This window comes from Capricornis sumatraensis, chromosome 9 (assembly GCF_032405125.1).
Source record: "Capricornis sumatraensis isolate serow.1 chromosome 9, serow.2, whole genome shotgun sequence".
NCBI classification, from domain to species: Eukaryota; Metazoa; Chordata; class Mammalia; order Artiodactyla; family Bovidae; genus Capricornis; species Capricornis sumatraensis.
Genome location: NC_091077.1, coordinates 61,189,656 through 61,202,198, shown reverse-complemented (window position 1 = coordinate 61,202,198; position 12,543 = coordinate 61,189,656).

Here is a 12,543-nt window from a genome sequence, read left to right as displayed (position 1 = left end):
GAGCCCCTCCTTCTGATGATCTAAATGAGCGGGGTGGTGTCGGTCTGGAGGTGGTACACTCTGGGGAACCTGGGTGCTGGACGGGCCCTGAGCCAGAGGTGGGAAGACCACTGGGAGGAGACCAGGCCTGTGGTTCCCAGGGGGTGGGGGCAGGAGCCGCGGGTGGGACCCACGGGAGGCAACTTGAACTTCATCCAAGGAGGTGGGCATGGTGCCCTGAGAAGCACCCACGTTACCCACTGTGTCAACCGTGTCTTGCAGCTGAAGGACCAGGCTGGAGGCGCTGTACCCCAGAGATCCACTCTTTGTCCGTGGAATGTGGCTGCTGGTTCTCCCACTTGGATTTTGCTGGAATTCCCCCAATTGCATCATCCCACCACCACCACTATCACCATCACCTTTATACCTGTGTCAAGAAAACCTGTCCACTCGCAAAAGCCATCACAACTTCAGAGCAAATGGCCACATCTCCCCGTCTCCACCTGTCACTCTTGCTCTCTGTCCCCTGCCAGGGTGGGGCTTCCTCAGGCCCAGGTGCCCTGGGTGCTGGCCCCGAGGACCCCCCTCCCAGCTGTCATTGGCCTGGTCTTGCCTTGGCCAGAGGCCAAGGTCCCAGCTGTGTGTTCACCCAGGGGCTGGGGAGGAGGGGCAGAGCCGGGAGGAAGGTGGCATCCGCCAGAACCCCCTCCCTGATCTCCCCTCTTCTGGGTCCTTGGGGAAGGGCAGAACAGCCAGCCCCCTGCACCAACCTCCCCCGTGGGGGAGGGCAAAAGAGGAGCAAGATGTCAGGAGCCTGCTGCCTCAGACCTCCGTCCCAACTCTTCTCCCATCCTGTCCTGCCCTCTTGTTCTCGACCCTCCTCCCTCAGTGTGGGGGGCTCGATCCTCTCAGGGTGCCCCCACTTCTTCCTTTCTTCCTTCTGCCGATGTTTACTTCCAACACTAGCTGCCCATTCCACCCATCCATCCCGCCTGGAGAATTCCAGCTTCATCATATCCGAAGGGGAGAATCTGATTGCTTTTCGAGGGCAAAAGAAAACAACCATTAGGTATCGCTTCTACTCGGACCGCATGCCTTTTTATAGCCAAACTTCTGTGTGTTTCGTAAGTGGATTTCGCGTTAATGGATATTTATGTAATAACTAGACCTCTCAAATTATTGTGAGAAGGTTTGGGTTGGGAAGGGAGGTGGGAAGAGGGCTGAGGGGTAGTTTTTCTTTTTTTCCTGTTCTAGGTCTTTTTTTTTTTTTTTTGTCATCTCTGAGATGGACTTTGTCACTTGTGGGTTATCTGGGGCTGAGGTAGACTCAGCCTGACAGGGAAGGATCTCTGACATTTCAGTCCCCAGGTTCCCTTGGGAACTGGACAAGCATCAGATGTTAGTGCTGATAAAGAAATAGCAAATCTGGGCAGAGAGAGTGGGGGAGGTTGTCAGGGTGGCAGTATCTGGACTTTATCTTGCTTGCCTCCCAAACTGAGATCCTTTCTACCATGCTGCCCAGGATTTCATTACATCTGTGCACCACCCTCAGCGCCCCCCCATCCATCTCTGGGGGGTTCACGAGCATGTGTCTTCATGCGGGTCCAAAAAGAACACTGGGAGTTCTCCTCTTCACACCTCCTGCTGCGGCTGTGGTTTGCATCTCTCTTTTCCTTTCTCTTTCCCTCTTCCCTTGGGATTGACTCTGATGTGGAATGCCTTGGCACGTCCACCTGGATCTACTGTCTGCACTGTTTTCTTTGCATGACTTTATATGCAGTAAGTATGTTGAAATAAAAAAAAAGAAGACGAAATAACACTCAGCAAAACCAATCTACATGTTTTGGACAAAAAAAGAAATAGAGGTTGTATTCTCAGTGTCCGACTCGGAATTATGTTGCTGCCTCTCTGTGCTTTTGGCCTCTGTGTGGCCGTGTTTTGCCAGCATGAGATACTGTCCCCTCTGGAGGATTTTAGGGGAGGAAGAGCCACATCTCCAAAGATCTGGAGGAATCTCTCTGATCCCTCCAAACCTCTGGGGTATGCTGGGTGTTGAGTGGAGCAGGACTAATGGGATGTGACCCAGTATTTCCTGAGTTTTCCCTGATCGTGAGCTGTCTGCTGGGCCCATTCTCTTGCACTCTTGCCCCCGGGACAGGTGAGGCAGGCTGGGCAGGGGCCGCAGGTCAGGAGAGAGGCTACCCAGCCCTCCTGGTCTCCAAACTGGTTGATCACTGGCCTTTCTCCTTGGCAGAGACCCTGCTGCCGAGGCCCAGGGCAGGCACTTGGTCTGTCCCAGGTCCAGAGGGCTTCCCAGTAAGGCCCAGTGATCCCAGTGTCCCAGCAGCAAAACTGTTTGCCTCCCTTGCAAGCTGCCAGCTCCCACAGCCATCCCCAAGCCAAAGGTGAGGGATTGCTGCCATTACCAAGGCAAAGTCTGGTCCTTTTTTCAGCCTCAGTTTCTCCCTCTGTTAAAAGGGTTAATATTGCTGCCCAGCCTATGTTACAGGGCTGATGGGGGATCAGACAGAACACTGGGGTGAAGACTGAACCCTGAATACACCCATGAGAATCGACAGGGTGAGTCACTGGCTGGATTCCTGTCCTTTTCTGGGCCGGCCAGTCCCCCTGCTCTCCCCCAGCTGCCCCTCAGCCCCGTCTTTGTGCCTGTCCTCTGCTTATCAGCAGAGGACTGCGGGGGAAAGAGCCACGTTTGGGGGGTTATTAGGATTTCATTCCCAGCTCTGACCAGACTTGCTGTGTGACCTTGGGAAAGTCCTTTCCCTGCTCACCCCTCGGTTCCCCACCAGAGGGAGCTGAGCTGGAGGACACCAGCATCCTGCCTTTCATCTGCTGACACGCCTCCTGTCCACTGTGCCCCTCTCTGGATGCCAGAGAAGTGGAGGCTGGTCCCTACCCCACATTGAGATGGCTCCACTGCGAAGGCCATGCCTGTGGGTGTGCAGCCAGCTGGTGTGGACCACAGGGCATGGCGTGATCCTGAGACAGCAGGCAGGGAGACTGGCAGACAAAGTGGCCCAGAGCCCAATACCACCAGACAGTCAAACATCCTGTAGATGCAAAAAAGTCCAGACCTAAGACAAGTCCTAGGCTCCGGCATGCAAACACATCCACGGGAAAGCATTCTCCCGTGTGTGCGCCCAGCAAGCGCTGATCCTGACCCCTGGTCTCCTGTCTCCCTTCAAGGGGAGACCCTTTAGGGGATGTATTTGCCAGACTCCCCGTGCTGGTATCTTTGTTACTATTTGTTTGGGGGTTTGTTTCAGTTCTTTTTTAAAATATGTGGCTGTGAACTTGAATGACCACTGCTCAAACTTTCTGCTATTGTGGGGTTGGGGGGAAGAAGGGGTGTCTGTTTTATTCTTGGTGTTTTCAGTGCAATAAATAGCTACCAACTTCTGTGCACTTGCTGTCTCTCTGTCTTGGTTAAGCAGAGCACTGGGGGAGTATGTCTGTTTCCTGTTCTAGTTCCTCTCCGTTGCAAAATAAAGACCCAGGTCTTTATTCTGATTGGACTAACTTGGTCACAAGCTCAAGGTTGAGCCAATCACTATGGGATTATGCCTGGACCTGTGTGTCCTAGCCTTAGAGCCAGGGATGGGGCTGGGGTGCCCTTAACAAGAGCAATGAGTTGCCACCAATGGCCAACAGAAAGTCTCTCTTAGGGACCTGGGGCAAGGCTCTTCTCCTCCAGACCTTGGTTTCCTTGTACAATGAAGGAATTGTTCCAGAAGTCCCTCCCTACCCAATATTTTTCCTCTGCCCAACCTCACAGACAAGGCCCCAGGCCCCAGAAGCCTTGAGAGGGGGAGGGAGAGGAAGGGTCTCTTTACCTATAGACTGTATATGAACCTAGAGTCTAGGGCAGAGGCCTTGGGGCTGGAGAAAGGCGTGGAGGAAAGGCTCCACTGGGGGAAGGGAGGCCACTACCACATTAGAGGCTAGTTGGTTCCCTGACCCCCAGTTGGTCAGGCTGACCCAGGATGGTGATATAGAGGTTTCGGCCCCCTCAGGCCATGACAGGGTGACCAACCATTCATTGCTGACATGAATTTTCAGTACAAAACCCGACAGTCTCATGCAAAACAGATGAGTTGCTCACTGTAGGTCATGCCCCCACCTAAGAGATGTAACTTGAAAAAAAAAAAAAGCACAGTGTTTGAGAGTTGCAAGGTAAGTTTTATTTGGCAGCAAAATGAAGACAATATCCAAGGAGACATTTCCGATAGCGCTGAGAAACTGCTCCAAAGTAGTAGAGGGGGAATCAGTATATATGTGATTCTGGTGAAGGGGGAGCACATGTGATCAAGCACATACTTTTTGCAGAAGGTTTCTGCTAGTCACGAGGAGCACCTGTCACCATGAAGGATGTTGGTGCTTTTCTAGACAAAAGGAGATACAAGAATTGGGCTCATAAAATCAGCACCTAAAAATATCTAACAATCTGAAGACCCGTTCTGCCAGTTTTTCCCAGAGCACCAAGTTCCTAATTTCTGCTCTCCACCCTAAACTCCTTTCAAGGAGTATTAAAAATCAGCAGCTGCAGCAGCGCATGATTTAATCCTTGTAGAGCTAGATCGCAAGTACTGACGGCAAGTGCCAATTTGTATTTGATGAAGGCCTGATTCCACAGGGCCAGGGGCAGGGATGGCGGGGGTGACTTCTAGAGCCAACCGTCCTCTCCAGACCATGCTCTGAGTGCCTGGGCTTCAGAATTCCCGCACCAGCTGCTTTCTGGGTCTATCTTGGCTGCTGGCATGTGAGATGGCCAGAGGGCATTTCTACAGGGCATGTGCGAGGAGCTTGGTAGTAAGGCTGAAAATGGCAAGGAGGTGTGAAGCAGACGGATCCAGGCCCTTCATTTGCACTCTTGTCTTGGAGCCTGGCATGTCAGCGCCAGGACGGCTTGGACCTGAGCCTTCAGGTGCCCTGGATCTCCCTCCTGGGCTGCAGGAAGGACTTGAGAACTTGAGCTGCCATTGCAGACACTCGCCGGAAGGTGGCAGCACAGGAGCAGATTACAGGAGGTCCAGAGTCGTGTGAGTCTACGAAGCTCTGGGAGCGCCAGGTAAACCTCGAGGTATCCTTTACCTCACAGTGCCAGCCGCCATTATTATCTACAAGAGCATGATCTTTTACAGTTCACAGGGTGCTTTCACACCTCTTGCCCTAGTTGGAACAGTCCTATTTTGAAGATGAAGAAAACAAGACTCAGAGGCAAAGAGGCTTCTTGCAAGACAAAGTCAGGACTAGCGCAAGCAGAGCTCCAGGGCCCTGGTCTGTGTTTCCCCTGGGATTCTCAGGAACCCATCCCCCACCCCGCCACCTCTCTTTAACCGCTATCCACTCCAGCTGGTGCCTCATCTCTTATTGTCTACATCTGTAGTCTCCACCTCCTCACTGCCCGTTTACTCCAGAACTCACTGCAGAGGACCGGATTTCTTTTTATTCCTTGCTCAATGCACAGCAACATTTCTGCTCCCTTGAGGACACAGCTGCGATACCTTCTCCGGGAAGCCCCACCTCCTTCCCAGCATGCACTGCGTTAGGTCCCCCCACAGGCTCCACAGGCTTCTCTACCCACTCCCAGCGTGCACTGCATTAGGCCCCTTCACAGGCGCCAGTCTCCTCTACTCCCAGCACGCACTGAGTTAGCTTCCTCCACAGGCTCCGCAACTGCCACTCCCCACTCCCAGAGTGCACTGCGTTGGGTCCACATGTAGGCTCGGCAGCCTCCTCTACCTACCTCACCAGAGCTCACTGATTTGAACTCACCTGAACAAGTGTCCACAAAACCGTGAGCTCCTCGAAGGCAGTCAACACCTTGTCCATGTTGCGGATGCACGCAGCAGGTATCGTCATCCTTGCCGAGGGTAGACCCCTGACAACTGTGTGCTGCTAAAATTGTTCACACCTGACCTCCTTGATATGTGCTCTCTCACGACCCTCGGTTCACCTCTGTGTGGGGCAGTACGATTCTCTGCATTCCACAAATAAGGAAACTGTGGTGCAGAAAGTGAAGACACTGGCCCAAAATGGCCTCGGGAGAGAAGGAGGTGAGATTCAGAATCAGAACCACTCTGACCACCTGCTAGGGCAGGCAGCAGCCGGGCTGGGCTCCAGGGAGGACGCAGAGATGAGCTAGCTTGTCTCCTGTCCCCAGGAATCTCTGACCCCATCCCAGAGAGTGAGAACCAGCACTCAGGGCAGACTAGGGTGACAGCTGGACCTGGTAGCAAGGTTTCAGAAGCCAGACAAAGAGGCAAGAGAGGGTGGCAGCACCTGGGAGTTCTGGGAGGATTTGTATGGATGCTTAGCAAGTTGAGATGTGGGGGAACCGTGCAGGCAAGAGCTGGACTGAGAGCCCTGACTGGTGGGTCGGTTAGGGGAGAAGGGGGCCACAAGTGTCAGAAGGCTGAGAGTGCCCCTGTATCTACCGTGCTGCTTGCGTGCTAAGTTGCTTCAGTCGTGTCCGACTCTTTGACCCTATTGACTATATATAGTCTGCTGGGCTCCTCTGTCCATGGGATTTTGCAGGCAAGAATACTGGAGTGGGTTGCCATGCCCTCCTCCAGGGGTATCTTCCCCACCCAGGGATCGAACTCACATCTCTTATATCTCCTGCATTGGCAAATGAGTTCTTTACTACTAGCACCACCTGGGAAGCCCCCTATCATGCTGGGGGCATGCCTTTCCAGGGCATGGGTGGGTCTCCAGCAATGGAAAAGGTCTTCCCCAAACCAGGGCCATAGTAAATCTTTCAGGGAACATCCCCCAGCCGGTGCTGGGAGTGTTTACAGAGGGCAAGGCGGGGCAGGTCCAGTCCTGTGGGAATGTCCCCCTACTACGTCCTTCCTCCCGGGATGAGCCCCACCCTACCTTCTCCATCTGGGCCTGCCAAGGTCTCCATGGCCACTTCCCTCTGGGCAGCCGTCCCTTCCAGGGCCCTGGGCCACAGCAGGCAGGGAATGGAGTTATCTAGGAGTGGACTATCGCTTCCCTCAGGAAAAAGGGGTGGATTATCATCACTGTATGGCCTTGGGTGAGTTACTTTCCCTCTCTGGACCTCAGTTTCCTCATTATTACACCTATGGGGGTAAACCTGTGGCCCCCAAATATGGAAACTGGGCTGGCTGCTCAGAGTCACCTAGGAAGTTTGCTAAAAATACAGATATTCTAGGCTCCACCCACAGGGATTAGGACACATTAGGACTGGGCAGGGCTCCAGACCACTGTTGTTTTCGTAAGGACCTAGTTTGGGAATTCTGTATCGAGCACCCCCCTTCCTTGGTTCCCACAGTCATACTGGGATTCAGTTATCGGCAGGCCCCACCCAGCCTTCCTGCTTCCCCATCCTGCTCCCCTGACTCAGCTAGATCAATATTGACCATCGGCCCCTCCCCTGCTTCTGACTTCTGTCACCCCAACCCCTGAAACTCTCTGAGACCCTGACCCTGGGGCAGCAGAGGCAAGGTCAAAGCAAGGCTTTTGGCCCAGAGGACCTGTCACACTCCCTGACCCCAATCCAACATCCCCCACCTCCAGCTGGTTTCGCAGGACATACCAGCTCACTGAAGAAACCATCAGGGCTCCTACTCATGAAGTCCATCCTGCAAGTGAGGAAAATCCCTGAATCTGGCTACAAAGAGGTGGCGCTCCCCACATAGCTCTCCATGGCATGGTCACTGACAAAAGGCTGAACTGAGCAGGCAAGGGCACAGAGCTTCCTTCTGCCCACGGCTCTCCCTCCAGTCACCTTTGTGGGGCACAACGAGCTTTTTGTCCAACCCATTCATCTTCCTGATGGGGTCACTGGCCTAGCCTCCAAGGAACGTGCCATGGAGCTGGGAGTTGCAGGCCCTGTGCCTCCATCTTGGCCCTTCTCTGGCTCCAAGCACAACATCCCACTCTGTTTCTTTACCTGGACAGCAAGCTCATGAGAACCATTCCCCCTGGAGAATTTCTACATGCCATGTTTTATGTGGAGCACTCTAATCATTTTTTTAAGCTATGCATCAAGCAGCTCTATTATCTCATTTAATTTCCTGTTATTCTCCCCATCTGAGTCTGAGGACATCTGGGTTCAGAGAGGGCAAGTCTATTCAGCTGGTCACACAGTCAGTGAGCAGTGGAGTTGAGATTGGACTCTGGCCAGCAGATGTTGGGTCCTCCTGGGCTGCCACCCACTTCAATACTCAAAGGCATACAACTCACAGGTGTGGTGGACTTTAGCGGGAAAAGGCTTCCCTCACCCCCTGCCCACACCTCACAAATGAAAAGTAATCCTGAATGGGGCCGCTGGGAGGAGGCCACCATGTGGCCAGAAGGGGCCGGCTGCTGCTCTGTCCTGGGGGAGAAGGTCAGGCAGCAGGAAGTCAGGCGGACATGGAGCAGGGTGCTGATCATAGCTCTGCAGGCGGGAGGCTGCTCCGGACGCCCTTCCAGGGCAAGACCAGCGTCAGCGAGGCCTCAGGCCCCAGAGGGAGCGGTCTGGAGCTCAAGGAGCCAAACTTTCCATGAGCCATTAGCAAAAAATGAGCCTGGAGAACAGTGTCCACCGCAGACCCGGAGACTCAGCAACCCTGGGTCACGTGGAATTCAGAGGGGCTGGGACTGTCTTAACTCTTCCCTGGCTATCCCCAGAGCCGCTGATGCTATACCCATCGTGCAAAGCTGTGAAGTGGCAGTGTGGGTCCCCCAGGCCACACAGCCAAGACAGGCAGAGCTGGAAATGACCCCATGCTTGCATGGCTGAGCAGTGCACCCATCCCGCCCATGGGGCCCTGCTGCTGCCCCAAGGTCCAAGGAGTGTGAAAAAAAAGAGTCTTCATAATTCCATGAAATGGTTTGTCTCAAAAGGCCATGAGTTGCCCTGTGCAGGCTGACCTGGGCTGTCAGAGCTCGCTGGATATAGGGCTGGGTCAGCCCCCATGAAGACTCCAGGAGTCCATACCTGGGTGCTGAAGAGTGTATAGAGGTGGGCCCTAAAAGGATGGGCAGGATTCCAATGGGTAGATGGAGGAGGCACCAGGTCAGGGAGCCTGGACCTACACAGGGAACCATGCAGAGGTGAACTTGGCTGGGGTGGTGAAGGGCAACGCAGGGGGAGGGCCTACTGAGGATCAAACACCAAGATAACCAGTGTGACCCCCAGTGTTATCTCTTGACCCTCACTTGACCTTGGGAATACGGCTGCTCTAACGTGTGGCCAGAAGCCTCTCTCTCCTTTGCCCCACCCCCACCCCCATTTGCTTTCACAGATCGTAGGCTGGAAGTCACTGCATTTGGTCCAGGGCCCCATCTCAGTGCTTCCCGGCATTGCCCAAGGAAACACCTTTGCTGAGGAGTCCCAGAATAGGAATGGAGGGCCCCAGGCCACCTTCCACCACATCCCAGCCAGGCACATTCATTGCCTCCCAGAACCCTCCACCAGCCTCCCAAGGTCAGGGGTCCATAGACACAAAGATCAACTAAGACAGGAAGCAGAGTGCTGAGTAGGTGTGGGGCGCCCTGGGTGGGGCTGCACTCTAGGTCATTCTCCCTGGGGATTCTCAGGCAAGCCCTGCCTCTCTGACTGCTAAGCCCCTAAGTCTTGCAAGCTGTTGGCCTGCACTGAGGGCCCAACAGGAGGCCTTAATTGAGCCATGCTGCTTTATACCTTCCGAATCATTTTTAGAAATGGGACATATTTTGTAAAACTCCAGATTTCACTCTTCTCTTAAAAACCCAGAGTATCTGGCAACCCGGGCCCACACTTCTGAAGGGTAGCTGCTCCTTTAGAGAGACAGACCTTCTTTCCCAGCTCACCACAATCTGCACCAGGCCCTCTTGTCTCTCTAACACTCACTAAGGGTCAGCTGCCACTTACTCTCCCACTCAAACCTACAGCTTTGCTCACCCAGGTTCTCTGCCCAAGTCCCTGTAGGCACTTGGGTTTGGCACCTGCTGGGACACTCTAGGATTCCAGGCTAGGGTTCTACTCCAGACAAGGCCGATGTCTCCTCTCAGGTGAGCACTGTGCTGTCAGGGTTTCCTCCAGCTGTGGGTCCCTGATCCCCAATCGGCTCCCACTGCAGTCGGGGCCTAACTGGCATCTGGTATAAGGCAGGGAGATACGAAGTCAATATGGGGACCAGGATGGGAGTAGTGGGGACACGGTGTGGGCAGCAGAGGGAGCAGAAGTGTGGCACGGCAGGGAAGGCTGTGGGAGCAGCAGGAATGGGAAAAGCAGGAAAGATTGGAAGACTGGGCCAGGGAGGACAGTCCAGGAGCTGCAGAGGCAGGAGGAAGCAGGGCAGGTGAGTGAGGCTGGAGAGGCTGAAGCTGGTGGGGGTCTGTAGAAACCTAGAATGCTCCAAATGCAGACTTGGAATCTAGGAAAAGAAAAGCCTAAACTCTTAGAATCCTCCATTCCTGACTCCCAGGACCCAGGCCTACAGCTCAGTCCTAGAGCCCAGGCTCAGTCCTAGATCAAGTCCAGAGCATGCTTCCTCCAGGCCCAGGGCAGCTCTGAGCAGGCTGGGCACCAGGGGCTCTGTGAGCAAGGCTTGAGCCCACCCCCACCCCCAGGGTGTGGGAAGAAGCCTTCTGAATTGTGATGGCCATTCCTGCATCTTTTGCAAATTAGCAAACCCATCTCTCCCCTACCTAGAGCCCCAAAGGGGGGTGGGGCAGAGGGGGCTCTGACCCTTTGTTAGGGGAAATTTATTAATATCCGAAATATGCAGCAGCCCCTCCTCTCCACCCCAATCAAAGCCTTTGCAGACACCTGGGCCTCGCATTTGAAAGGCCCTGGGGCCCTTTTATATTGGCAAGGTCCTGCCAGATGGGGGTGGGTAGAACCAGGAAATTCTTCCAGCCTGGGAAACCCTTGGGTCCTCCCAGTCCCTCTCTTGGAGCTCTAGCTGCTACTGCAGGTAAGGCTGAGGAAGACTTGGGGAGGAAAGGAGGACAGCCAGCCAGGGAAAAGAAGAGGACTGGTGGGCCCTGGTTTGTCCCCAGCTCTGCCTGTCTCCATGGGGTAGCCTTGAGCAAGTCTCTACCCCTTGGTGGGCCTTGGTTTGTCCACATGTATAATGGGAGACTAAGTGGTCATTAAGGACCTTCCTTATCATCCTTCCTAAGCCCCACCCACCCGCCCCTGCCTTGGACAAATCGCAAAGCTAGTGTCAGGCCAGGAGGGCCAGGAAAGGTGGCAGCTGAGCTTCAGTTTCCTTATCTGTCCACTGAGAACCAGGAAGTTCTGTGCTGCCCACCTTGGGGCTCTCACTGGCAAGGAGGCAATGTAAGGAAGATGACTTCATTGGTGTTTATTAACAATAAGCCAACAGAACACAGATGAGTTGGGGAGACATTGGGAGAGAGAAAGAGCACAGAGGCTGGACAACCACTCCAGGCCGCCCTGCCCCACAGAGGATGCCATGTGCAGGGAAGCTGCTCAGGCATTTTCCCACCCCACCCTCACCCTTCAGGGAAGGAGGGACCCTAGGGCAGCCCCTCCCATGCCTGGGGATTGAAGACGCCAGAGTCTCTGGGTAACCTGTCCCCAGGTCACAGGCCTGGGGTGTCAGTTGCTCTCTGCCTCTACCCTCATGTCCATGCCCAGGGACCCACATGCTGAAGCAAAGCGGGCAGCATTGGGACCAGACAGTCATGCGTGTGAACCAGCTCCAAGTCTCTTAGTTGCCTGGTGGTCCATAGCCAAGGTCAATTCCCCAGCAATGCCTGGAGCTGGTGGAGACAGTGAGGGCTGCCAGGACAAGGAAGAGGGGAGGAGAGGCGCCCTAGGTCCTGACTGACCCCTTGTCTCCACCTCTACAGGGCAGGTCAGGTGCCCCCTCCTCCAGTCCTAAGCATGTCCACGGCTCCCCGCACAGGAGGAAATGGGGTCCAGTGAGGGAAGTTGTGGGGTCCTCCTCCTTCCCCTTCCCTCCACCTGCTTAACACCCTAGCTTAGGCATTGGCCCCTGTGCTCTGTCCTCAACAGGCTTCCCACCTCCACCCTGCGCACTGAGCCAGAAGTATATTCTATCTAAAGCACAGGATCATGCTAACGCCCTGCCTGCCCACGTCCCTGACTCCCCTACTCCCTCAGTCTTCATTCACACCTGAAACCTGTTGAAACCTGAAAACACTTGCTTCTCCCACCGTTCTCCCTTCTCACGTGCCCTTGGTCACTCCCTGGACTGCCTCCTGGCCACAGGGGAGGAAAACGGGGCCATATTCTAACCTCCATACCTCGGCTGGGTGAGCGCCTTGGCCAGAGGCCCTCCCCACCCTGCCCTCCTCTTTTTCTCTCTCTCCCCAAATCTGCCAGGGCCTCAGGCCCTACCTCCTTTAGGAAACTTGGCCTGCACCCGTGACCCCATGGGAATCTTTCTCCCACTTGACTTGCTAACCCTTGATGGGGCCTCACGAACCTTGGGACACCCAAGTGTCCCTGGCAGCTCAAGATTCCGGCTACGCTGAAGTGTATGGGGCAGGCTCCCTTAGGGAAAGAGAGGGGGCTGAGTCCTGAACAGAGATGAGAGGGTGGTGCCAGCT